The sequence below is a fragment of the Molothrus ater genome, chromosome 6, assembly GCF_012460135.2.
Source record: "Molothrus ater isolate BHLD 08-10-18 breed brown headed cowbird chromosome 6, BPBGC_Mater_1.1, whole genome shotgun sequence".
Classification (NCBI taxonomy): Eukaryota; Metazoa; Chordata; class Aves; order Passeriformes; family Icteridae; genus Molothrus; species Molothrus ater.
The window spans coordinates 40,741,025-40,765,230 of record NC_050483.2 but is presented as its reverse complement, the minus strand read 5'-3'; the positions used below and the strand labels follow the sequence as shown (position 1 = coordinate 40,765,230).

General features: G+C 50.2%; 1 protein-coding gene across 4 annotated transcripts in view; it reads right to left on the bottom strand.

The window, feature by feature from the left end:
- The window catches only part of TMEM63C (transmembrane protein 63C), a 32,216-nt gene extending 23,615 nt beyond the window's left edge, over positions 1–8,601 (bottom strand). Inside the window, exon 1 of one of the 4 annotated variants that reach the window (XM_036383968.2) lies at positions 8,389–8,601. The gene's annotated coding sequence lies outside the window, so the exon portion shown is untranslated. The other 3 variants (XM_036383969.2, XM_036383967.2, XM_036383970.2) reach the window with 3 other exon arrangements.
- Between the last annotated feature and the right edge of the window lie 15,605 nt (positions 8,602–24,206).

The following is a 24,206-nucleotide window of genomic DNA, read 5'->3' as shown; positions in this document are numbered from 1 at the left end:
AAGGCACGGGGAGAAGAGAAGCCGTAGGCTGGGAGGCACAGCATCGCCCAGAGGATGAGACAGATGGCAGATCTGGCAGCGGGGTGCACACAGAGCGACCTGCAAGCGTTTCCTGCTGCAAGAGCACACAACACAACACTGCATAGGGGCTGCCAGCCCAGCCTGGCAGGTTGGCTGGGGGGGCTGCATCCAAAAGGCACCATCAGAGATGCTTCATGAGCAATTCAGCCTTAGAAAAAGGCTGTCTACAATCAGGGAAAGCAGAGACATTGTCCCTGAGTTCACAAGCCTACCTTCCCTGCACACAGGGCCACACAGGCAGCTCAAGGAAGGGCTGACACCCCCTGTGCTGATTTGTCCACTCTGCCGCAGTACAGGGTCCTCAAGCAGCCACCCCCTGCCCTCCACAGAAACACTGCTCACATGGACCAGAAAAGACTGGCAAAGTAAACATGAGGCACTGCAGAAGATGACTGCAAAACAAACCTCCCCAAGTTCATGCCTCCTTGTCCTTCCAGGGTGGTTTGGGTACAGCAGAGCCAGCACTAGGAATACAGCTGGATGAAGAGATTTGGGGACCCAGTGTTAGCAGGATGGTATCTTTCTCTCTGATGCCCCCACCCTGCAGGCATTAGTGTCCCAGCAAGAGCCACTGCAAGCCTCTCCACAGCCCAGCAGCCCTTGAGGCCCTGTCACAACTAGGAAACAGACAGGCTCTGTGTCCATTTTGGAAGAGATGTTTGGGGATGCAGCATTGAAATGGAGTTGTTTGTGGAATGGCTGGGTATCCTGGCCCAGTCCTAGACAAGGCTCCTGCTTTATGCCTGGCTTTGTATATGCTGTTCTCGCTTCCTGCATCCCCACCCAGCATATCCCAACTTGCCACCATGTACTGTGGCTCTGCACTGAGCACCCTGAGAACCTGATCCCACATTCAGCCTTTGCAGTACTAACAAGTAGTTAGTACTTGTTACCTCCTCATCCACTATATGACTGACATAAGGGGCACTTTGGTGCTCACAGTGCTTCATAGCTGCTGTCCCTGCCCTGGGAAGCATCTCCCCACCTGGAAACACCTCCAGCCAGTTTGGGAAAATGCAAAGTGTGAATGCATGAGGCCTCAGCACAGCTGCCACCTCCCTGGAGCAACCAGCACTTCCAGTAAAGCATGAACACACCCTGCGGTGAAATACCCCTCTGCTCCACTACTGCCAGCAGCACACCTGCACTCACTAGAGACAGAAATCTGTACTACCACAGATGCTATGGAGGTTCTGGCTCATCCCAACATCCTTGTGCCAACCACAGCTCTGGGAGGGTGAGCAGAGCTCTGAACAGGCAGCCCAGAGTGGTGGGCACCAACATTTAAGTGAAGCTGAATCCCACACTGTTGCTCCTTCCCTGAGAATACACTGATACCTGCAGGACACACTGGTCTCCAAACCCTGCCCAGCTGCTTTCCATGCTTCTCCTGGCAGCACAGCTCTGCCACAGGGCACATGAATGTCATGCTGGAGGGTGGGGCCCAAGAAGTAACAAAAGCCAGGTGTGAGGAGCCACAGAAGAACACTGGAAAGGCTCCTCCTAATGCTCACCATGTCAGAGAGGGATCCAGTGCTAAATGAGCTGCAGGACCAGACTGAACCCGAGAGCTCCAACAGCGCTGCTGCTGTGCAGAGCACCAGGCTGGCCACACACAGGACATGGCCACAAAACCCACTCCCCAGCTTAGCTCTGTTCAATCAGGGGGGAGATAGCTGCTGGAACAAACACTCTCCCTGCTTTCTACCTCTCAGACAAGGTGAGTGAGCTCTGAGGCACAGAGAGCTCTCCTCAGGGTGTTCAGGGAGCACACCAGCCTGCAGCACCGAGAACAGCGCTGGAGCCAAGGGTCAGCAGGGTGCCATCAAATGGCTGTGCAGCTCTTCTCCTGCCCCAGGGGGTGGAGAGGACACAGCACTGGCACAGAGGACTCCCACGGGCAGCTGGGGAGGTGGATGGATACCAAGCATTGCTCCCAGCTTGGACTTTTAAGGCTACACATGTACAGAAATTTATGCTGCCTCCAGGATATTTTCCACAAAACAAAACCAAAACAAACAAAATCAACAACAACAACAACAAAAACAAACTTCCTATTAAAAGCAAACAAACAAAACTACACATACACACACACAAAAACCCCAAACAAAACCAAACAAAAACACCCCCAAAAAGCAAAAAAACAAGGTCCAAAGAAATGTGGAGTGACATCTCTTCTCTGCTGAAAAAAACTGCAACATGCCTTTTAGGAGGGCTGGAAATTCACCTTCCCATAATGGAGGAAATGAAACCCCTCAAGTTTAACTCTGTTCAGGGACTGTCCAAATAAACAGCTGGTCCTTCAGACTTGGCTGCCAGGATGAAGGAATCCTGAAACCTGGAGCAGACACAGAGCTATAGTCATCCAAGTGTATGTATGTACCTAAGACAAGACCTAGGACATGGTCATGGTTTCTCTCAGTTACTAAAGTTTTCCACAGCTAGCTTTTTCCAGCCCAATGTGTAGGGTATCAGAGGACTGTATTTGCAAAGCCATCCATCCTCTGACTCCTGAAATGACTGAACAAAACATGAAAGTCTCTAAAATGCATAATTCTAAGGAGGTTACACAGCCACTACCACAATTATTATTAATATTCCCTTTGTTTGTTTTTAAAGAAGGAAGAAATTGATGAAATTTTAGGAAGAAAACATAAGTAATTAAAAACTTGGATAAAAGAATATTAAACTTGATGAAAATCTCCCAACAGAAAAATCAAGTGAAACTGCTTGATGAGAAGATTAGCAGCAGTAATATGAAAGGAAAAAGCAATAAAGAAGACTTGGAACCAGAACAAATAAAAGAATTATGGCTCTTGGAAACACACACCTGACTGAAAAGTAATCAGATTTTGTCTGAACTAAAAACTTTTTAAATTAAAAAGACAGCCAATTTAAAACTGGAAGTTCTTAAAACCTACATGATAAGACCTCAGATCCCTCTCATCAGTGAAAAATAAGTCACTAGAAATTCATGCAGCATGTCCTTGCTGCCAGATCTGCTCAGTGGCTGAGAACCTGGAGCTAAAGCCTGATGAACTGCAAAAGTGGCTCTGACAGCCACAACCTTTCTTGAAAGTAGAGGGGAAAAAACGTTTCTATTAACTTAGTACACGGATTTGTTTAGTAAAAGTTCTGAAAAATTACTGCAGGTTAATGCAGGAAAGCCTGGTTCCCTTTCAAAGCCTAATGAAGATGAACTGTGAGAGGATAATCTCTACTAGTACTGAATTCTTAAATGTCAAAAATAATCAGATTATATCACTGGCTATATTTTGTATCTCCTATAATAAAATTTTGTTTCTATGACACAGTATTATAATAATACAATATAGTATAGCAGTATAGTATTGTAAAATTCATTACAGATATAAAAAAATGTCTTTATAAACTTATTCTCTTTTCTTTTGTGGACTCATACATTTTAAGCAGTTTTATTTAACCAAATAGAAACCACCTTTTAAATGCTCACATTCTGCATTTTCAATTGGACTGCATTTTCCATCGAAGTACAGCTGGACCAAATTTATAATAGATATTTAAGTGATATCTAGTAAGAAATGCATCACTCACCATTTTGTAATGCAAGAAATATAGACATTAAGTATTTAAAAAACCATATGTTAGCTATAAACCCACCCACTTAAGCACAGTGCAGCCTCCTGCTCAGCCCTAAGCATCACATCATGCTCATCAGTGAGAATCAACTTGTCCTTAGGAAAAGAGCAGAAGTGTACAAACACAGCAAGATTAAAAACAGGTACTTGGGTCGTGGCTTTCTGATCATTAACTTAGTCCTGACTTTAATTCATCCGTCCTCTTCAGCAGCAGGTCAAGAGCCAAACAAGGCACAGACCAAGTCTGCTCTGAAGTCTATAAAGTTTGGTTCATTTTTCTGTCCTCTTTGCCATTACACTTCCACATAGTTCTGCCCTCCCTGAGAAAATCAGCCCAGAAACACAATGAACAGTGCATGTCCTCAGCCTGGAGTCTGCAAGCCCTGGCAGTCTCCTAGTCTTGTAGAAACCTCCAGAATGCTGCCTGCAGACAAAGGGAAGCTAGGCAAACTTCAGCTTCTGGTCATATCTTTAATGCTGCCTTGGGGATTACCCCACGGTGACTGAATTTGTCAGAAGACAGGACAAATAAGCTCAGAAGCACTGAGGATGAAGGGAGGGCATGTAGTCCTGCCTTCCTTCTCAAAGTACTGTGAGCTAGAAGAGGTTCCTCAGAGCTGTGTCCAGGCAGGTTTTGAGTATCTCAAAGTATGAATATTGTGCTCCAAACCACAGCCATGCCAAGAAGACCATCCCTACCTGCTGTTGGAACCAGATCCTCCAGCCAGGTGTGTCCCACGCCCCATGTTACTAGAGGCTGTCCCAGTGCTGGCTGGGATCCTAGCTGCACAGGTGCCTGTGGTCCCTGGCCAGCCACTTTTCATGACTCAGGAGTCACCCCCCAGCTTGCCACCCCTCACACAATCTCAGCACCTCAGCCTGTGCCACTTCCCTGGTGTGTCATCTTAGTGTGGACACCTTGCTGCACGGGTAAGAGCACTCCTCTGACAGGATCACCTTGGCTTGGCTAATGCAGAGGCCCCAGAGCTTGGCCCAGGATACCACAGGCTCACTTTGGGCAACAGCTGGGAGCCACTCCCCAGCTACATTTCCAAAACTGTTCTTTGCCCTAACTCCTGCACCCCCAGCTTCTCTGAATTTTGGTCTCCCCTTGCCCATCCAATACAGCACATTAAGGGGCTCATGGTCTCAATCTCCATCACCTCCTTCTCCAGCTGTCTCCTACCAGCATTTTCCAGTGAAGCAGGGCCAGAGCACTTTCCTATCTCTGTTAGAGGAACTCAAAATTACATGATGACATATTTTTCCACCTCTCACAAGCTGCCTTTTTGCACTTGGGGGTGCAGTGGAGCTTGTCTTTGTTCAGATCCTGCCTTCTTCTCTGTTCACCCACAAATCTGTGGATGACAAGACACAAGACTGGTGCTGGGGAGGGGGGATCAGGTCACCCAAAGTTTTCACACACCTCCCACTGAACAGGAGCACTGAATTTCCCTGCTCCAGTACTCCATTTTAAACACATCTTTATTTAAGATCAAACTATGACTGCAAGGAGCCCTTCCTTGGTCAAAATGGTAACCCCAGCTTCTCATGGGGATTCTGCTTGGAACTAAACAACTGATTCCAGTGTTGGAATGTTTCCATACAATGGTGTTCATGCTCCTCAGAGACTGGACAACATTATGTTAGGTGAGGGTGACATAGGGACAAGGGCAGCAGGCTGGGAGAGGTAAATCTGTGCCCCTCACCAAGCTACTCCGCAGAGAGACCCAGGAGGACTTGCCCTTTCTCACCCATTAACCAGCAACAATAGTGCCCCGGGTGATGGGAAGGGTGTGCACAGCTCTCTGTCTGTCCCATTGTTGCAGTAATAGCCTGAGCAAACTGCTGACATTGTCCACACCTAATACCAAGGTGTGATCACAGCCTAATTACTAGTCTCAGACACATTTGAAGCAGTAACTTCAAACAAGCTTTGAAAGGATATTTAGGGACCTCAAAGTGCAGGTAGATGCCAAGTGGGATCTTTTAAGCTCTAAATTCTCTTGTCACACCTGGTAAGGGACTGAATGCGTTCAAGCCATGGCTGAAGGAAATTAGGACTGGAGCTGCTTCTCCTGAAATAATCTCAAAGCAAACCTGCTTTTGCTCTGAGCACAGTGCATCAGCAATTCAACATTTTCTTCGATCTTAGGGTTCAGTACACAAAATATATTTACAGCAACTAAAGTAAGTAAGAAACACAGGAATGACAATAGTAGAAGGCTTTGGTGTTTGTAGGACTCGAGGAGGAGTCAGCATTTGCATAGCACACTGATGTTTGCCAAGGAGCTTAGGTGATTGATTAGTTTAATATCAATTGAATTCACTTGTGGGTGTTAAAAACATTTCTCCATCTTCTTCATGTTTTCGGAAAGCTCTCGAAGTCTCTTAAGAGTATTTCCTGCAAGGAATATTTTAAACCAGAGACACTCATCTGCACTTTTACAACTGTGCAGATGCAGGCTCTCAAGCTGTGCTGAAATCTGCCTTATGTTCCCATGGGCCAGAAGACTCTGCATGGGAAGAGGACAGTATTTACCTGCAAGGGCCTACACACACCCCTGAGCAGCATCCCCAGCAGGCACTGCTATTTCTGTCCTGCACAGGACCACCCTATGCTTACCATTGTCAGCAGCCACCAAACCAGAGATGAAATAGTTAACCTCAGGGAAAGCTCTGAAGAGGAGAGTCATTAAAGAGCAATTCAAATGTTATCATAAAATGAAATTTAAAAATAAATTTAAAAAAAAATTAAAAGGAGCTGAAAGGCATTGGAGAGGAGTTTCAGGAGCCAGGCTCGAGCCATGGGAAGAAGACAAGGGTTTAAGCTCACAGGGAAGCCAGAAAAGCCCATATGTGCTATGGAGTCAGAGGCTGCAGGGTGCTGGTGGCCTCCCTGCTTTTATTTATTACTTATTTGTTTGCCAGTGGCTCTTTGCCAGGACACTTTCGACAAATCCTTCCTGAAGGAGCTGCTTCTGCTTCCCTCTCCATCTGTTGCCCAGCCTTGACCACCACTTTGCAGGGCAGCAGGGAAGGCAGCGAGGCCAAGGCTCTGGTCTGGTATCAGAGTCAGTCTTTCTGCTTCCTATTTTTCCCACTTTCTCCCCTCTCCTCTCTGAATAAATACTGCAAACCACTACAACAGCACCTTTTCTCCCAAACAGCATATTTTGCTGTCTCTCTTCTGCTCAGACAGGCAACCTGACCAGTTCTACAGAATTGTGTAAATCTCCACATGGGGCAAAGTGCTTTCTCATACCTTGTTTCCCCACCCAGTTTTCCCTTCACACCCTGCTCCCCCATGAACTCTCTGAAAGGGGGAAAGGCTGGCATGTACCTCAGTCCTGGAGATGGTGGCTAAACAGTTAAAAGGAAAAAGATGTTCATGCAGAAATAACATCTGTCAGCCAGACAAAGGTCTCTCTCTCTCTCATTCTCCTGGAAAACACTCCTTCTGTTCAGAAGGTTTCTGAATAGCAAACCCACTGTGCTGCTAGTGAGAATGGGGAAGCACGCAAGGGAGAAGGCAGGGCCTTCATCCATGGACAAACCTGGATGAAGTTGAAAACTGGGGGAGAGCAGCTTGGCCAGAGCATTAGAATGACCTACCAGCCCTCTCAAAATCATCAGTATGACAAAACTGGAGGGAGAAATGGGGGGAAGGTTCCCCCTCCTCCCCCTGCCAGCACAAAGCATATCTAACACCCTCAGGTGTAGCTCCCAGAAGGAGAGTTCTGTGGCCAGGATGACGTGGGGACGAGCACAAGCCATGGCATGACACAGCGTTGGAGTGATATTTTATCTCCCATCACAGGCCAGTGGCATAGGCCAGTGCATTGGGAGAGGGACTCCGAGGGGCTGGGGCTTGCTCCCTGCTTCTGCCACCAACTTGTTCCAGCAGCGCAGGGAAGCCCCTGTGCCTTGCTGGGCCTCAGCCACCCATCAGGCTGGCAGACACAAGCATTAGTTACAAACGCTTTGGTACATGGTCCAAGATAAAGGCGGGCAAACAGTGTCTAAACAGAGCCAAGTCCCAAGAAATCTCCCACAACACCGACCCAAACACGTCCGTGCCTCCCGGAGCCGCAGAACGGCCCTGGCGAGCTGTCCCAGGGCTGCCCGAGGAGATGCTGCCTTACCCGCCCAGCGAGCATCCCCCGCCGCAGTCGCAGCCGGCAGGCGCAGCTCGGCGTGGGCAGGCCCGGGTCGGTCCCACGCACGCTTCCCGCGCACCCCATCCACCGCACCGCCGGGTCCTGCCCCGGGTCCGTCCTGCCCCGCAGTCCCACTCGCTGGAGCCCCGCCGCCCCGGAGCCGAGCCCCGCGGCCCGGACCGCGGCTCCCGTCCTGCCGCCGCCTCCCGCCCCGCACTGACCTGCTGGGGGGCACCGGCCCCGCTCGCTCCGGGCCCTGCGCCCGCCGCCTCCCTCCTCCCCTCCCCGCGGTCGCCTCGGGCTGCCCGGCAGCGGCCCGGGCCCGGCACCGGCACCGGCAGGGGAAGGGGCCGGGGCCGCCGCCGCCCCGCCCCCCGCCCGCCCCGCTGCGGCGGAGAGGCCGCGGTCCGCGGGCTGCGGTGCCCGGGTGCTCCCCCCGCCTCACCGTGCCGGGCCCGGGGCCTGTGCCGGGAGCCGCAGCCGCCTCCCGGCCCGAGACGGGCTTGGGCAGCCCCCGCCGCTCTGCGTACCGTGCGCCCCGCGGCATCCGTGCGGGGAGGAGGGGGCGAGGCGGCGGCCCCGGCGCTCGGAGCGGGGAGCGGGCGGGGAGCTGCCGGCAGAACGCCTGGGTGCGGGGTCTGCGCGTCTCAGGCTATTTCTGGGTGTGAGTGAGGCTGTGCCCGCCGCATCCGCCGCTCCGAGCAGCTTCCGCGGCGCTCGGGCTCCCCGGGAGGGCTGCCCGGCGTGTGCCCGGGGCGAGCGGAACGGGCCTCAGGGGGCATCAGCCACGGCTTGTGGGGAACACGGGGGGCAGCCCACAGTGGTAGGGGCAGGTGGGTGGGTACATTTGAAACCTCAACGCCGTTTGCAGAACCTCTCCCCTTGATGGAGCATTGCTCAGATGCTTGGCAGAGGCGGCAGCAGGGGCGGTGGCTAAGAAAATTCCTAGGGGTCCTGTTCCTGCAGAAGGTCTCTCCCTTCGTCAGGAATGACCGGCAGGAGAGAGAGGAACCTGACCCACCAAGTGTAAAGGGACACTGAGAGCCTTGTTTTCCATGAGCATCCCAGCCTCCTCCCCAATTCTCCAATCCGTCAGAATGCAGGCAGTGCACTCCGTGCTGGAGAAACCACCCGCAGCACCCTCAGGGCTGCAGTACTGGGGGTCTTGCACAGCCACCACTGTTCCCAAGTGATGGTCAGAGACACATCTGCAGTGGGCTACCAGGGAACAGTCACCAGAATGTTACTGAGGAGAAGTCTCAATGACATGCCAAGTGCTTCATTGCTCCCACCTTGTATGGGGGACTTGGGGGTCCCACATCTGTGACTTCTCCAGATGCTGCATAAATAGTGTTGTTCTGCAGCATCCTCTGAAGGCTTGTTTTGGCTCATTTCATCTCTTTTGGGCTGAAGAAACACAGTCTAGTGGTTAAAGTCCAGCCATTTAAGTAAAGGACCTTCCAGTCTGACAAGCACAGCTATGAAAATCACCAGGAGAAGCATCAGGAAATGAACATAATGTAACAGCTGCCAGCAAAGAATCTTTGTTCATACTGCTAGTGAAAATGGCTGGCACAGCTCACACACCATGAGGAACCAAGGGGTGAAAGCCTGGTGTCCCCTGTAGTGTCTTTCTTTTTTTAGGCTCCCCAAGGCTGAGGTAGCACTCAGCTGACTTCTGGTCTGCTGGAGCATGGTGCAGAGAACAGGTTGGCTACAACATGATGGCTTTTGATAAAACTTCAGTTTCATGTAAATGAGTCTCGCATAAATGAGATCTTTATCTCCAACCAGGAGTTACCATAGCCCAATCAACACATACCTGAAACTTTAGGGAACAGCTGAGTAAAAATAAATTTCCCAATCTCTTTCACTGGTATCTTTAGCCATATGTGTAATGAGCAGAAGCCAGACAGCTTGCCCTCTCACTCCAGACGAGCCAGTGCCACTCCTACAGCATCACTGAGGCTTGGAGACTTGACTGCTGCCGTGCATCAGGAGACACTGTCTACCTCAGAAGAGTGCAGAGACCACCGTGCCAGCTTAGTAATGGGAGCTTGTGGGAGAAACAAATCCATGGGGATTTTCTAGAGTGCCTCATGACTGTGATCTGCCACTGGGTCCCCAATATTTGATCCCCTGCTTCTGAGCAATGAAGTAGCATGGCTTCTCTGACTTACTGAACTGGAAGCCAATATGTTTCATCACTTAAATTGGCAACCACTGCTGGGAAATGTTAACTTCTGCGCAGATCTGGCAACCTTGCTGCTGGTGACCTGCCCCAATCCCAAAGGAACACCCTCTCCCCTTCCTTTGGCCTGACAAGACATCGGGGATCATACAAAGCTGGACAAACCTTGCCTGTAAGTCATTCCCTGGAGATACTTGTTTCTTCCTGCCTCGGGCCCATCCTGTGCCTAGTTGGTATAGAATAGACTGGAATAGAATAGAATAGCATTATAAACAAAAAAGGAAGTACAGAGCAGCCCCAAAAGGGAGAAAAACTCCTTCATTTTCTGTTTTATACTAGGCCTCAGTGGCCATGATTTTGGCCCAAGAAGAGCCTTACAGGTGTGGTCTCAAGGACTCATGGTTTTGAAGTCCTCCACATGTCTGAGAACCGTGAGTGGTGTGTGGCTCAGCTCCAGCTCTCCATGTGAAGGAGCACAATACCTCCTTCCTGCATTGCTTATAACCCTGGAGCTGCAGCCAGAGGCAGCAGGAGGATGAGGCACAGGGAGCTGTTGGGCAGCGGGGACTCTAGCACTGCATCCTGCTGTCTGTATGAATCTCCCAATTGTAATTCCTCTTTCCCATCATTTATGGCTTTAGCATTTATGCTGAATTTCTCCAGGCAGACTGAGGGACTCAGGCTGAATTTGTCCAGACACATTTTGAGCAAGATGGTGCAAATGTTCCTTAGAATGACATCTGTATAAAAAGGCTATTGTGTCTATATTTTTTTAAAAGCTGTTGGTTTACCCTTGGGCAGCACCAGTATCTCTGAGCTTCAGAGAACAAATAAATGGTAAATAAATACTGGCAAAGGTGTGGCCTTTAGCTGGAGATGTGCCTTTGAATACTCCTATGGAGCTGATGCTTGTGAAACTGGAAAACTGCAATTTGCCCAGACCAGTGGCAAACTTGAAGGCTCAGGCAATGAAAACACCCTTTAGTCCTTGATTCCTGCACCTGGAGCCAGCTAGACCATGTTTGTGTCCCAGGCTGACAGCCCAGCTTGGCATGGCACATGGCTCTGCCAGGATATCCCCATGCCAGCTGCCCCTCACCAGGATGAGTGGGCCAGCTGGAGTGTGGTGAGCACAGCATGCCAGCCCGTGGCAAATGGTTGCCTGTAGCAAACATCAAAGAGAGTCCTGATCTCCCTGGTGCAGGGGTGGGAGCCAGTGCAGGGCTCCACGGGGCTCTGCAGAGTGGGCAGCCCTGAATACAGGACCTGGGAGGTGTGGCTTGGAATGGGCAGAAGCACAAAATGGCATTGAACAGTCCTGCATGTGGCCCCTGACTTTCTTATCTGCAAACTGCTTCTAGGAGAGAATTACTTATTTCCTTGGAGGGCTGATAGAATCATTACATTATTTTCATGCTGCAAAAGCAGGAATTAATTTCTTCTCATCCCTGGACAAGTGGGGGATTACCCCCTGGGAAGAGATGGAAGCTCACACCTGCGGAGGTCGGAGCTATGCTCTCTGCGTGGTTGGATTCTCCCCGGCACGGCCCTGCAGCCCTTCTGTGCCCGCTCCAGTCCCGGCCGTGGGCGCCCGGCATTCTTCGATCTGGACTGCGGGGCCGCGGGCGGACACCCGGGACACGGAGCGCAGGCAGCTCGGACACGGTGTAAGGGGCTGCTGAAGCCCGGGCCCCGCCAGGGCTGCCTCCCCCCAGAGCTGCCGGCCTTTCCTAGCGCCGCCTGCCTCCTTCCCGGAATATCTCCTGCCTGCCGTAACTAAGGAAACGGAGCTCCTGTCGGCAGCAGCTCCTGGCAGTGCGCACATCGCAGGGCGGGGGAGATGCGGGTACCACCCTGGGCGGAGGCAGCCCCAGCCCAGCCCGGCCAGGGGACGCCGGGCTGCCCCCCAGCCCGCTGCCAGAGCCCGAATGAGGGGCAGCAGGTCCCGCACAACCCGCGACATCCGGCAGAGGCGCCGGGCAGGGCTCTGTGCCCGGCAGAGGCGGCTGCCGCACAAGCACAGCCCCGTGCGCCGGAGAGGGCTCCAAGGAAGCGTCTCCCTTCCCACAGTAGACCATGGGACTTAAGCTGTACAAAAGGAGAAGCCAGAAGAGCTCCAGCAGAGGCTGAGCCACCATCACACCCCCCACCTCAGTTCCGTTAATTAAAAAAGTTAATTTCTTAATTTTCAAGTGCTCACCCTGGACCTTCTCAGGGCTCTTTGAAGGCAGCTTGCCATTGGGAATAGCTGAGAAACTGGGGCTGCAGCGACTATGCTGGGAAATCGTCTCTCCCCCATGCCAGCTCCCTTGTGGTTTGGTGTCTGCATGCTTATAATTTCAAATCTGCTTCAAAAATCACCCACCACCCAGGCTGCGTGACCACGCACTAATCAGTTGCATTAAAATATGCTAATTGGCTCTTCCCAATTGCCAGTCAGGTGGGACAGTGTGGTTCAGTACTTGCAGGCACAGGATTTCTCTAACTCTATTTCTGTTCCTTGGCTGACCTGGGTAAACGAGATATTCCCATGGCGCTGCCCATTCACCACCAGCCCTGGTCCAAAAGACACCATAGCTGGGCCCTCAGCACATGCAACTCAAGTTGTCCAAGTCCCCATTGCAGCCTAAACCCAGCATGGTCATCTTCACAAATGCCATCCCCAGCCCTCCTGGCTGTCAGCCTCTAGTGCCTGCAGCAGTGTCTCTGTGGATGCTCCCACCTGCTCCTGCATCACTACAAGCAAATGATGCAACTTCTTGTTTGGGGCATTTCTCTCTTCACCCCAACAACTTGCCACTAATCAAATGTTCTTCCACTTTACCCTACCCTGATACTGTGTTAGCAACATGGAACAGCTCACTCACCTCCTTGAAGAAAGCCCCAGTGGAGAGCTAGGCATTCAGGCTTGCACTTGATAACCCCAATCCAGCTTTTGTGCATCAAACATCCTTGCATTATTCTGCACATAGGTAGTCCGCACTTCCCCAGAGGTCAGGCCTGCTGCTCACCTACCCTCAATACCAGACATTCAGACGTGGCCCCTCGTGTCTGCTCTCAAAGCCTAGGATGTGCTGTGTCACTTCCCTGGGGAGATGGATGCAGAAAGGAACATGGGTTCATTTACTCTGTGTAAAATACATCTCCCTCTCTTAGACAAATGTGTATGAGAGAGAAACAAAATAAATACCTGGCTATATGGAGCTTGAAATGGAGGTCATGGGTCAGAGTGAAATGTTTTCTGGAAATCTCAGGGAAATGACCCCTCTGCTTCAAGAGGTGCAACTGGTAATTCCTGACAGAGGAGAAAAAGATCCAGGCTGAGCATTTGACCTTCTGAAGCAGTAAATGGCATTTTTTATGATGTTTAGAGCAATGAAAGACTGATTGCAGATAGATGAGGGAAAAGTGGTGGTAGTTTTAATGAGAATGACAGTGGAATATAGGGGAAAGATGTAAGCTAACAGGCTGAGCTAGGAGAGGCAGTGAGGAAGATGCACATCATGTAATGAACCATACTGTTCTGGCCGAATGGGGCTCTGCATGCAGGCTGTGTCTCTGCCCACATGCCAGCCTTCCTGGGAGCAAACATTCAATGCACTGATTTTCTCCCTGGCTAGAACAGTTGCCAGCAGCGCAGCTAGCTAATGCACTGTGGCACAGTCCTTTGTCAAAGTCATTAACTCTAAATAGGCTGTCTCATAAACAAAGTATTCCACAAAAACTTCTTTTCTATGTAGCTCATTGCCCCTTCTTCTATGTAAAGAATAGTGGCAGAATAATAAAAAAAATAAAATTAAATTCAAAAAAAAAAAAGAGGGAGGGGCTGTTTTAGGACAGAAAACATGTGTGTAGCTATCATTCTGTTTCTGGAAGTGGCTGGCAGCAAACACCTTGAGAAGAGCATAATAACAGAGCAGGTGGATGATGCTCTTTTAGTGTCCTCTCCCATCACCAGCAAATACATTGTTTTTGAAAGAGATTCAGAAGCATATGAAATGTGGACATCCACAGCACTCTGCAGCAAGATATTCCCTGGTGAAGCCACACATTGTATGAGGGACACAATGTCTCCCTGTGCCTCTTCTGACCCACTGCAAGCTACTTTCACTCATTTCTCTGCCTGGAACATGTGGTCAGCATTTGAACTTAGTTGACAACAAAGAATTATTTATTAATTTCCCTGTTCATGCTGTTTGCTTTACCTATATTTTTACTGTGTGTATAATTTATCACATTCAACTTCATTCATCTTCTGTGAAGATGGGCTGATAGAATTGGGGTTGTTCAGACTGGAAAAGATAAGGTTCCAGGGAGAGCTTACAGCAGCCTTCCAGTACCTAAAGGCAGTGTACAAGAGAGCTGGAAAGGGACTCTTACAGGAGCATGTAGTGATAGGACAAGGGGCAGTGGCTTCAAACTGAAAGAAAGAAGGTTTAGATTAAATATTAGTAAGAATTTTTTTACTGTGAGAGTAGTACTGGACCAAGTTGAGCAGAGAAATTGTGGTGGCCCCATCTCTGAAAATGCTCAAGGCCAAGGCTGGGTGTGGCTTTGATCACTGTTGTAGTGGAAGGTGTCCCTGCTGATGGCAGGACACTGGAACTAGGTAATGTAGAAAATTCCTTCCAACCCAAACTACTCTGATTCTATGGTTCTATTCTTTGCACCTCTTTTATCCCTCCCTTCCTTTCCACATGCACTGAAATGAAGGGACCACTCAGGTGGAGATAATATGGAGTTTATCAGGCTGGAGTTACACCTGGGAGAAGCTGGGAATGCTTAACTGAACTGAAACCAGAAAGGAGATGTGAGTGAATGACAAAAAATTTATGGCTAATAAAGCCACCCCATGACAAGGAGAACATTGGTGGTCACTGCTGATCACAGCCCTACATCTCTCTGGTGCCTCATCCACCTTCGCAGGTAGCTCAGCAACTGGCAGCTCTGCCGCTGCTTCAGCAGATCTGCTAGTGTCACAGGGAGAGCTCCACCATACTGGGACAAGGCAGATGCAGCAGCTCTCTGGCTCTCTGTTGGTGACCAATATAGTATGTGGCATAACAAACAAGGAGAAAGCAGTGCACCTCCCAGGCAAAAGCTTGGAGGACTCCTGGAGCACATTTAGCCATGTTGCAAAAGAACATCCCACTGCAGCAGGTAGGATTCACATCTGATGTATCTTTTATCCTTCTGTACTGAGGATGGCAATCCTGACCAGTGGCAATTTGGGGAGCTGTGCCTGGGGGATGCTGCTCTGCATGTGGGTCCTGCTCGGGAAGAAAGAGCTGCGCTCACAAGGTTGATCCCAGCTGCAGGGCTGGGGGCTCCCCAGCGGAGCTGGAGAGGGAGACAGGGCAGAGATTTCTCTTGGGTGGTGATGGATGGCTGGCTGGTGATGGCACGAAACAGGTGTACAGTTCCCACCCCACATCCACAAACGTCCTCGCCCGGTGAGACCGCTGAGACCGCCACGCACTCCTCCCCTCCGCGCATCTCCTTCCTCCGCTCCCTCCTCCCGCAGCTCCCGGCGGGTTCCCGGCGCCATCTGCCGGCCCGGCCCGGCATCCCTGCCACGCCCAGAGCCGTGCCGTGCCGTGCCGTGCCGGGCCGGGGCGTGCAGCTGTGTCTCCATGCGCCAGTCTGTCCCCAGCACCCCGCCGGTCGTTCCCCGGGATGTAACAGAATCACCTGCCACCCGTGGCCCCGCAGCTCCTCCTTGGCTGTGTCGGAGCGGGGCCAGCAGCAGCTGGAAAGCCGGGCAGGGGCCAGGTGCCCGAGGAGGTTTGGCGAGGAGGGTCGGTGCCGGAAGGGTGCCTGGGAAGTGCCTGGGAAGCAGTGCCCCCTGACCCTCTCATCCCGGCCATCACTCCAGCCTCTCTGCTGGATCATTCTGACCCCAGGCCGCCCATGTTCTTCCAGCTTTCACATCACACCGAAATCCCCTCCATCCCCACATCTTCATCTCTTCCGTTCTTGTTTCCCAGCTCCTTTACATTCTGTCCTCCACCTCATGCCAGAATTTCTCTGCCTGAGCTCTCCACAGGGCTCTTCTTGGCCCTGGTCCCCTTGAACCCCTGAAAAAGTGTCCTTGCTCTCCAGTATACAACCACTGCTTCCTCTGCTCCCAGAGCAGAAGATGCCTCTACCCGCTCCAATTCTTTGGGATAGTTCCCTTTCCCAAGCTGTGAATGAAGCAGATTCTGGCTTCTGCTTCTGGCATGCATTTTGGAAACCTAGCTACTGGCTGTGCTTACCCCAAATCCACCAGACAGGAATCTGAGAGAAGCAAGTGAAGACAAGTCTGGAGAACGTCCAAGTCTCACTGTTATGGAACTTCTCCCTTATATTTACTCCTCATTTTTCTATTTCCTCCCTGAGTGCCTCAGTGGGTCTCCAGGTGGGTATAATTCACCCTTCTTCTTGCTATTTACACTGTGATCCTCAGTAGTTATCCCCTACAGTCCTCCCCTGAGGAGAGCCACTGCTTCTCCAGTGAAGTCCTCTGGTTTTCCTCACTCAGTCACTACCTCTGCAAGGAGGGAGAATGTGACTGAAGGTGCTGTTCCACAGGAGACACCACAGTGGCTCTGAAGTCCTTGGAGTACCATTGGCCTTTGGAGGTGTCTTGAAGCTTGGGAATAAGAGAAATTACCACCTGACCATCTGACACATGCATGCTCTTTCTTCTGGCAGACTCATATGAAGCTGAGCTTGTTGCAGTGCCATTAGCTTAACCTTAGTCTTACTCAAAGCAGTGCTAAGGTCTTCATTAGTTTGATACTGAATACACCGGGTGATTCCTGGAAACTGCCAAACCCATGATCAAAACATGGCTTTCTTTTCCTACAGCTGAGAAAAGAAAGTCGCATCTCAATTATTTTTCCTTGGCTCATCTAGGCAGTTGATATTCCTAGAACAAGGTTTACCCTGCAGCCCTGCCTAGCCCAGAGGTGATATTGGCCTCAGGGGCCTGGGGTTTGCTCCCAACATTTGTAGGGATAGCTTGCCCAGCCCCACCCCTACCCCCATCATTCTGGCACAGAGAAAGAGTTGCCTCCCCTGAAAGTCCTGGTCACATGGGGGCTGGGGAAAGGTGAGTGTGGGGCTGCCTCCAGCCTCCTGAGAAGAGGACATAGTTCTGCCTCTTCTTCCTAAACAGTACTTTGAATTTCTTCTCTTAAAGCAAGCAGATTGGCTCCAGGGAAAGATGCTATTCCTCACCAGAGGGACAGAGAGCTGCCCAGAGCATGCCCTGGCTGTTGATGGCACTGAACAGGTATCTAGCTCAGAGCTGCACAGAATGCACCGGGACTAGGGGATCAGAGTGGGAATCCCCTCCTTATGGACACCTGACTGGCAGAGATAATGGCCCTTCTTCTGCACCAAATCTGGGGTTTGGAAAGTGAAGTGCCTGGGCTCAGGTCCTCCTAAATCTGCCATGGTTTTAACCCAGTGTCTTTCATACCAAAGAATGGGATGAGATGGGATGGGATGGGATGGGATGGGATGGGATGGGATGGGATGGGATGGGATGGGATGGGATGGGATGGGATGGGATGGGATGGGACCATCTCCTTCAATGGAGCTGGGCAAGTTTATGTGTTGCACATGGGGACAAATAAAGCCAAGAAGCAAGATGGTTTGACTTGGCATCGAGTGGCTGAGGACCTGTATCTGCTCCCAGTGCTGTTAGTGCATCTTTTGTAAGAGATCATAAATGAAAACTGCTGCCACTGGGATGGGTGGAAATGAAGCAGGCAGAGTCTGGCCCTCTGTGTAGGATCAGTAAAAATCAGTCAGTTAAAATCATTGCCACCTGCAGTGTGGCCGGGTGGTGGTCATGTGCAGTACATCTAGTGCACTGGCTGCTAGCTACCATTTTTGAAGAGCAAAAATAATTTAGGAACTGCTTTTACAGATCCAGTGGAGGGACATCTTGATAGCAGAGGCAGCAGCCATGTGACAGTGGGGAGAGAGATTTCTTCTCCCAAGAGCACTGCTGCAGCAGGCAGGAGGATTAATCCAAGTCTATTTTCTGGAATTGATTTAAGACTGTGTTCATTTATCTGCAGCTTCTGCTGAAACATTTCATATTTCAGATCTGATTTCAATGTTTCCAAGGCTGAAAATCATAGGCTTTTTTCTCTAGGGAGGAGCAGTTCTACAAGAGAACAACAAGTAGGAGCCCTAGGGAAGCAGCAGAGGGAAGGAATATTTTATCTTTAGTAACTGGTCATTTCCATTTTGGAGGCAGTGAAAGAAGAACCATCTGGTGTGTGCTGAATATTCACTACTTAAACAATGACTTGGTTATGAATATGTGCATGTGTTATTGTTATTTATTATTATAGGATTCCCTAGGTGTGCTTGGCACTTCACAAGCAGAAAGGAAGACCAGGGCTCCTGCATCTTGATGTGCCCAGTATAAATTTGACACAATGCTCAAAGCATCCAGTGATGGCAGACGAGGGTTGGACAGCCAGCTGGGGGTTAGAAGGAAAATGCCAGACCTGTGAAAAAGGGCAGTGCACAATTTCTGGAGCAGTAGCTGCTTCTACTGACAGAAGATTGCTTCAGAAGGCCATCCTCACATATTAATGCCTGTTAGTTTGGGGCTTAATCCTCCCTTGCAATGAACACCATTTACATTTATTCATTTAATTTTCTACTCCTTAAGAGCTCTGCTCCTGCAATGTCCTGCCTGGAAATGATGCAGAATGTCAGGAACCTTGCTCAAATAACTTTCCATGATAGTTACCTGGGAGTGATGGGTCTGCCGGGTTGGCTTGAGCATTATAGCTCAGGAGCTCCAAATCAGTCAGCTGAGACAAATGTTTTTAGAGATGTTTTATTGTGTACTTTACCTGATAGTCAAAGTATCTTGAAAGCAAGAAGAGTCCCATCAAGTGGCACCATGATACCTTGAGGCCTGCTGAGGATGTCGGGAATTCGAGATCACCCTGACACCTGGAGAGGATGCTCAGAGCTTTGCAGGAACAAAATGCCTGAAGTACTTCCCCCTCTCTTGTCCTTCTTTTTCTTTCCACTACTGGAGCTTTTCCATAGGGTGTTTTGCCACAGCACTCAGCCATTCCTCTGGTGCTGAGACAGTATTATGGGCAGGGTTTGACAAAGGGAGCAGTTGTAAGCACTGGAAGGGAAGAATCTTGAGTCTCTTAGAGGAAGAATTCCCACACCATTATGAGGACAGAGTTCAGGGGCATTTGCAAGGCCAGGGAGATGGAGGAGAGAGTGGACCACAGTCAGGGACAACAACCCTGGCCTGAGCTTGGGCCCAAGAGTGCCTTCCCTCCCACAACACTCCCTTCCCACCTATCATCAACATTTTCTCTTCCTGCTGTTGTGCTCTGGCACACTGAAATTTACTTGACTGCAAAAATTTGTTTCCTGACACCACCAACAAGCAGAAAATAAATGAAATGTTGATTTTTGCAACAGCTTTCCTGACACAGCAGGGCACGCCATAAATTGTGGCTTAGAGCCCTTTTTTCACACAGGCTGTTTCTCCATTGCATGGGCTAGCTAGAATGGACCAGAGCATCATGAACAATGTGGTATCCCAACTCCTTGGAAATGTGTTACCATCTCTTCCTTTGTTAATAAACATCCTCCCTCAGCACAACTGAAGCAGCTCAATGAGCAATCTACGTAATTTAAAACCCAGCTGCCTAAAACCACACTGTTGGTCTGACTGACCTCAGTGCTGGATGCCCCTCTCTGGTGCTTGTACAGCAGGAACAATACCCCAGGACCCTTGCTCTTTCTTTCAGAGGTTTTTGAACACAATCCAAGACGTAGTATTTAAGGACTTGGATGGCTTCATCCAGGGAAGACATGATAGCCACTTTCAAGTATGTAAGAGACTGCAGTGAGGAAAGGATCTATCTTTCTCTGAACCTACTGGGATAAGGACTAAGACCTTAGACTGCTGCAAGGGAGTGCCGCATTATGCATAGAATGAATAAGAAGAAATTCTGAATGAATAAGAAGTAGCTGAATGGAATGCCTGGAGGTGGTGGAGAATCTCCATCATCTGAGATCTTCAGGACTTTTATCAGACTTTGTCTGCAAAGGACAGGTAAACTTGAAACAAGGGTATGGAAAATTGGGAAAGATGATTGAGTTGGCCTCTGAAGGCCATTTCTCACTATGAGTAGAAGCTTAGCGTTAGATTTGTGTTTATGGAAGATCACATCCTGACAACCTATGTAGTATAACTCAGAACTGAATGAGGAAAGGGCTGAGCACCCTTTTGCTCTCAGCATTCACGCCTCCACCTAGGCAGATTTGAAGCTGGTCAGCATAAAGGCATGCTGTATTTATTTTGTTGTTAAACTGAAGACATTAGGCTGACCATGTTACTTTTCTTAGCCATTCAGCTTTACCTAATCAAAGAGAAAACCTCTCTAGACACTGTGGGTATTCAGATTTTGAAGGCTAACTACCCAGAAAAAGAAAAATCAAACCAAACCAGAAACTACTTCATAAAACTTGCAGTTAAGTGATAATTTAAATCAAGCAGCCCCTGGTTTACCACAGAGAGAATTCATTTCTTTGAAAATGTCACAACAAATAGCAGAGGTTAAATTACTCATTCCAGAGAAAAATCACCATCAGAATGTATCTTGAAAAATAAACTAATGGTGCAGGCTAAGGCAATGGACCCTTTGAGATGGAAGAAATTATACATAATTTGGGATGCAATTTAAAGTGAAACCTTCAAAAATGTTGGGCAGACTGTACCAGAGCATAGCATTAACTGGAACAGTATTTTATTCTGTTTGAAATCTCTGAGCACAAAGAATTAGAAGATCTGGGTACAAAGCTATGAAAACTGTCATCTTCCAGTCATTATCAAGTGTAGCCCAGATGATTGAATGGGAGGATGGAATCACCAGCTCGCTGACAACTGATAGATTCTGTCAGTGGTTTCCTACCCTACTTGCTAAAGGGACATATCGGGAAAGAGTCCATAGTAGGGAAAGGCCCTGCACACAATTGGCCATCAGGGAAGAGTGGAGTGGTGGCACAGAATCACCAAGGCTGGGGTGCGAGAGGGTCTGGCTGTGGTATGCTGTGCTAATTTCTGGACAACATCTGCACAGTAGGTAATGAGAACAATAAACTGTTCTCACATGTGTTTCTTATGCCCAGCTGCCAAGTTCTTCCGGACAAAGGCAGATAGCATAACCCTTGCCATACTCAAAAGACAAGAAAACCTTGACACATGAGTGAAGTGATTTTACTTACCATTGAAAAGCAGAATGGGGAAATGGGGATGGGGAATCCATCTCCTGGGTCACAACCAGACCCAGAGAAGAAAAAGGGAGAAAATATTTTTGAGTGTCACACACCCAAGTTGTCTCATGTGTTGATTTTACAGCAGGAGAAAACCCAATTCATGCAGTACATGTTGCTACTTTTAAATGCTTGCTCCAAATTAACTACTGTTCCCATTTTTTGCTTACTTCCTGTGCTAATCTCCTTATTTACCCATCCCTCTCTTATATACACATGCATATACATAAGCAAATTCGTCCCCAGTCAACTTCTCCCCCATTCCACAAACAGCTCATAATATCAACACAACAGCACTGAAAGAGGATATTTTGCTATATTGTTAAATATGAATCCACTATTTTGCCAAATCATAAGCATCAATGTGCAGAAGAATTTTAATGAGATTGTGGGGAATAATCTGCCTCACATCTTCCATTCCAGTGGAAACCAGATTTCCCCTTCCCTCCCCTCCCCTTCCCTTCCCTCCCTTTCCCTTCCCTTCCCTTCCCTTCCCTTCCCTTCCCTTCCCTTCCCTTCCCTTCCCTTCCCTTCCCTTCCCTTCCCTTCCCTTCCCTTCCCTTCCCTTCCCTTCCCTTCCCTTCCCTTCCCTTCCCTTCCCTTCCCTTCCCTTCCCTTCCCTTCCCTTCCCTTCCCTTCCCTTCCCTTCCCTTCCCTTCCCTTCCCTTCCCCCATTTTGGCTACAGCTTTTGATGTTCCTTATGCAGGCAGGCTTAATGTCTTTCATGAGATGCAGTCCCCTCAGTTGAGAGTCTTTCATGACATGAAAAGACTTCTCTGTAATTTTCTTTTTTTATTATTATTTTGATGTAAGCTGTTAAAATATGGAGAAAACACTGTCTGATTATTTAAAGATAAAACCTAGACTGGGTCATGTATCTCTATTGCAAGGCTCAGTCTACTTTAAATTGATGAGTTGAGGGAATATTGGAGGATTTTTATTCTCAGTAGTCGTGACAGGAGAATGAGGGAGGTGGGAGTGAAAACTAGATCTGCTCTGAGCAGCTTCCCCTTCAGTTCTGCCAGAGGTGTCTCTTAGCTGCTCATCACTGCAGATCCAGTGCCTACGGGATTGGTTTGCACTTGCTTGTGTTATTGCCACTGCTTTTCTCAGAAATGTCGAACCATTAAGGTTACCTGGGAGAAAAGTTATTTCTAATGAAGAGCCCTTGAACACTTGGTTGCTGTCATCACCTTCCACACTAGTGCATGTGCAGGAGACAAGCACAGCCGCTCTCTTCTCCAGTCTTCTCTCCCTAGAAACTGAGACATGAAACACGCTTTCATTTTGCTCTGAACCTTCAGGCAAAGGCAGAGTCTCCTGTGGAGTTGCAGAGTCTGTGCTGACGGACTGGCCAGTAAACCTAGGACCTAAGATTGTGTAAAATGCATTTTTCTTTGACTTTTCACCAGTGCAGAGTTTGACTGTCTCCAGGGACACAGCTGCAGGCCAATAGCCCTCTTCTCTCCCCTTCTCCTGTCATGGGGGGCTCATCTGTGGAGGGAGACAGGGATGCTGTTCATGAGAGCTGGGAGGGTGCAGCAAGTAGGTGTGTAGGAGAAGGAGAGGCCGTGCACAGAGCCTGTGTAGACAGTACAAGGAGAGCGTGGGTGGGCAGGGGGGATGAGGGTGTGTAGCTGTCAGAGAGCAATCACGTGTCTGCAAAACTTGTGCCAGCACGAGGCTACTGCCCAGGCACCACCTGCCCAGATCAAAGCCTTTCCTGCTTGTGTTAAGGGAGGCTTTGAACCTGCAACGACTCCCCCCCACATTTCCCCTTGCCTCCAGTGCTGGTTCCAACAGGGGCAGCTTTGGGGAGGCACGGGGACACACAGAAAACTCACCTTGCCTCCCTCACCCACACTGTGGGAAGGAATGGTGCTCTGCGGGCTGGAGGGGCAGAATGCCTCTTCCCACCCTTCTGCTCTCCCCGTGGGAGTTATCAGGACCTCAGAGGCCCAAGAACACCTTTCTCTTCTCCTGGGGCGGGTTGTGCTCGGTGGGAGGCGGACGGAGCTGCTGCAGGTGCGGCTGGTGCTGAAGGGACAGCTACGGGGAGCCGGGCCGGGGCAGGAGCTCGGGGAGGGTCGGGAAGGGAGACCACCGGACAGGAACAGGACGCGGGAGGGAGCTATGGGGAGGGAGGGAGAAGGAGAAGTCCGTGGTTGAAAAGCCCAGGGACAAGGACAGGAACAGGGAGGGACACAAGGCACTGGACGGAGAGAGACAGACAGAGGGCAGGGGCATAGAAAAGAGGGACAGGAACAGAGCAGGAAGGGAGAGGAAGAACACGTCAGACTCCGGGTGCACTCCGGCTCGGCTGCCGCGGGGATCTCGGCATGGCCGGCTGTAGGAGCGGCTCCGCCGGCGCCAGACACGCCGGTACCGGGCGGCTCCCGGCGCGCCTGGGGACAAGGGGACTGCAAGGTGGCAGCGGGCAGCCCGCAGCGCCGAGCCGGGTCGGGGCCGCCGGGGCTCTGCAGACACCGGCGCTGGGGATTCCTTGAGGCTGCCGGCGCGGGTGTGCTCGGGGCACCCGCAACGCCACCCAGCTCGCTGCCCGCCGCGTTGTGCCCCCCGGGCTGTCCTGTGCCCCGACCATGCAGGCTGAGCCCCGGGGCCGGGGGTGACCGCCTGCCCGGCGGGGATGCGTCCTGCCCGGCCACAGCTGCGGCTGCAGCTGCGGGGCTGCTCCGGCTCGGTAGCCGAGCGCCGCAGGTTGCATCCGGACAGCGCTTGACCAGCTGTTTTGTATATTTTCTAATTTCGTGCAGAGCGGGGCAAGCGGTCATAGAGGTAATCTGTAGATCCGTGGCTTTAAGGGATAAATTAGA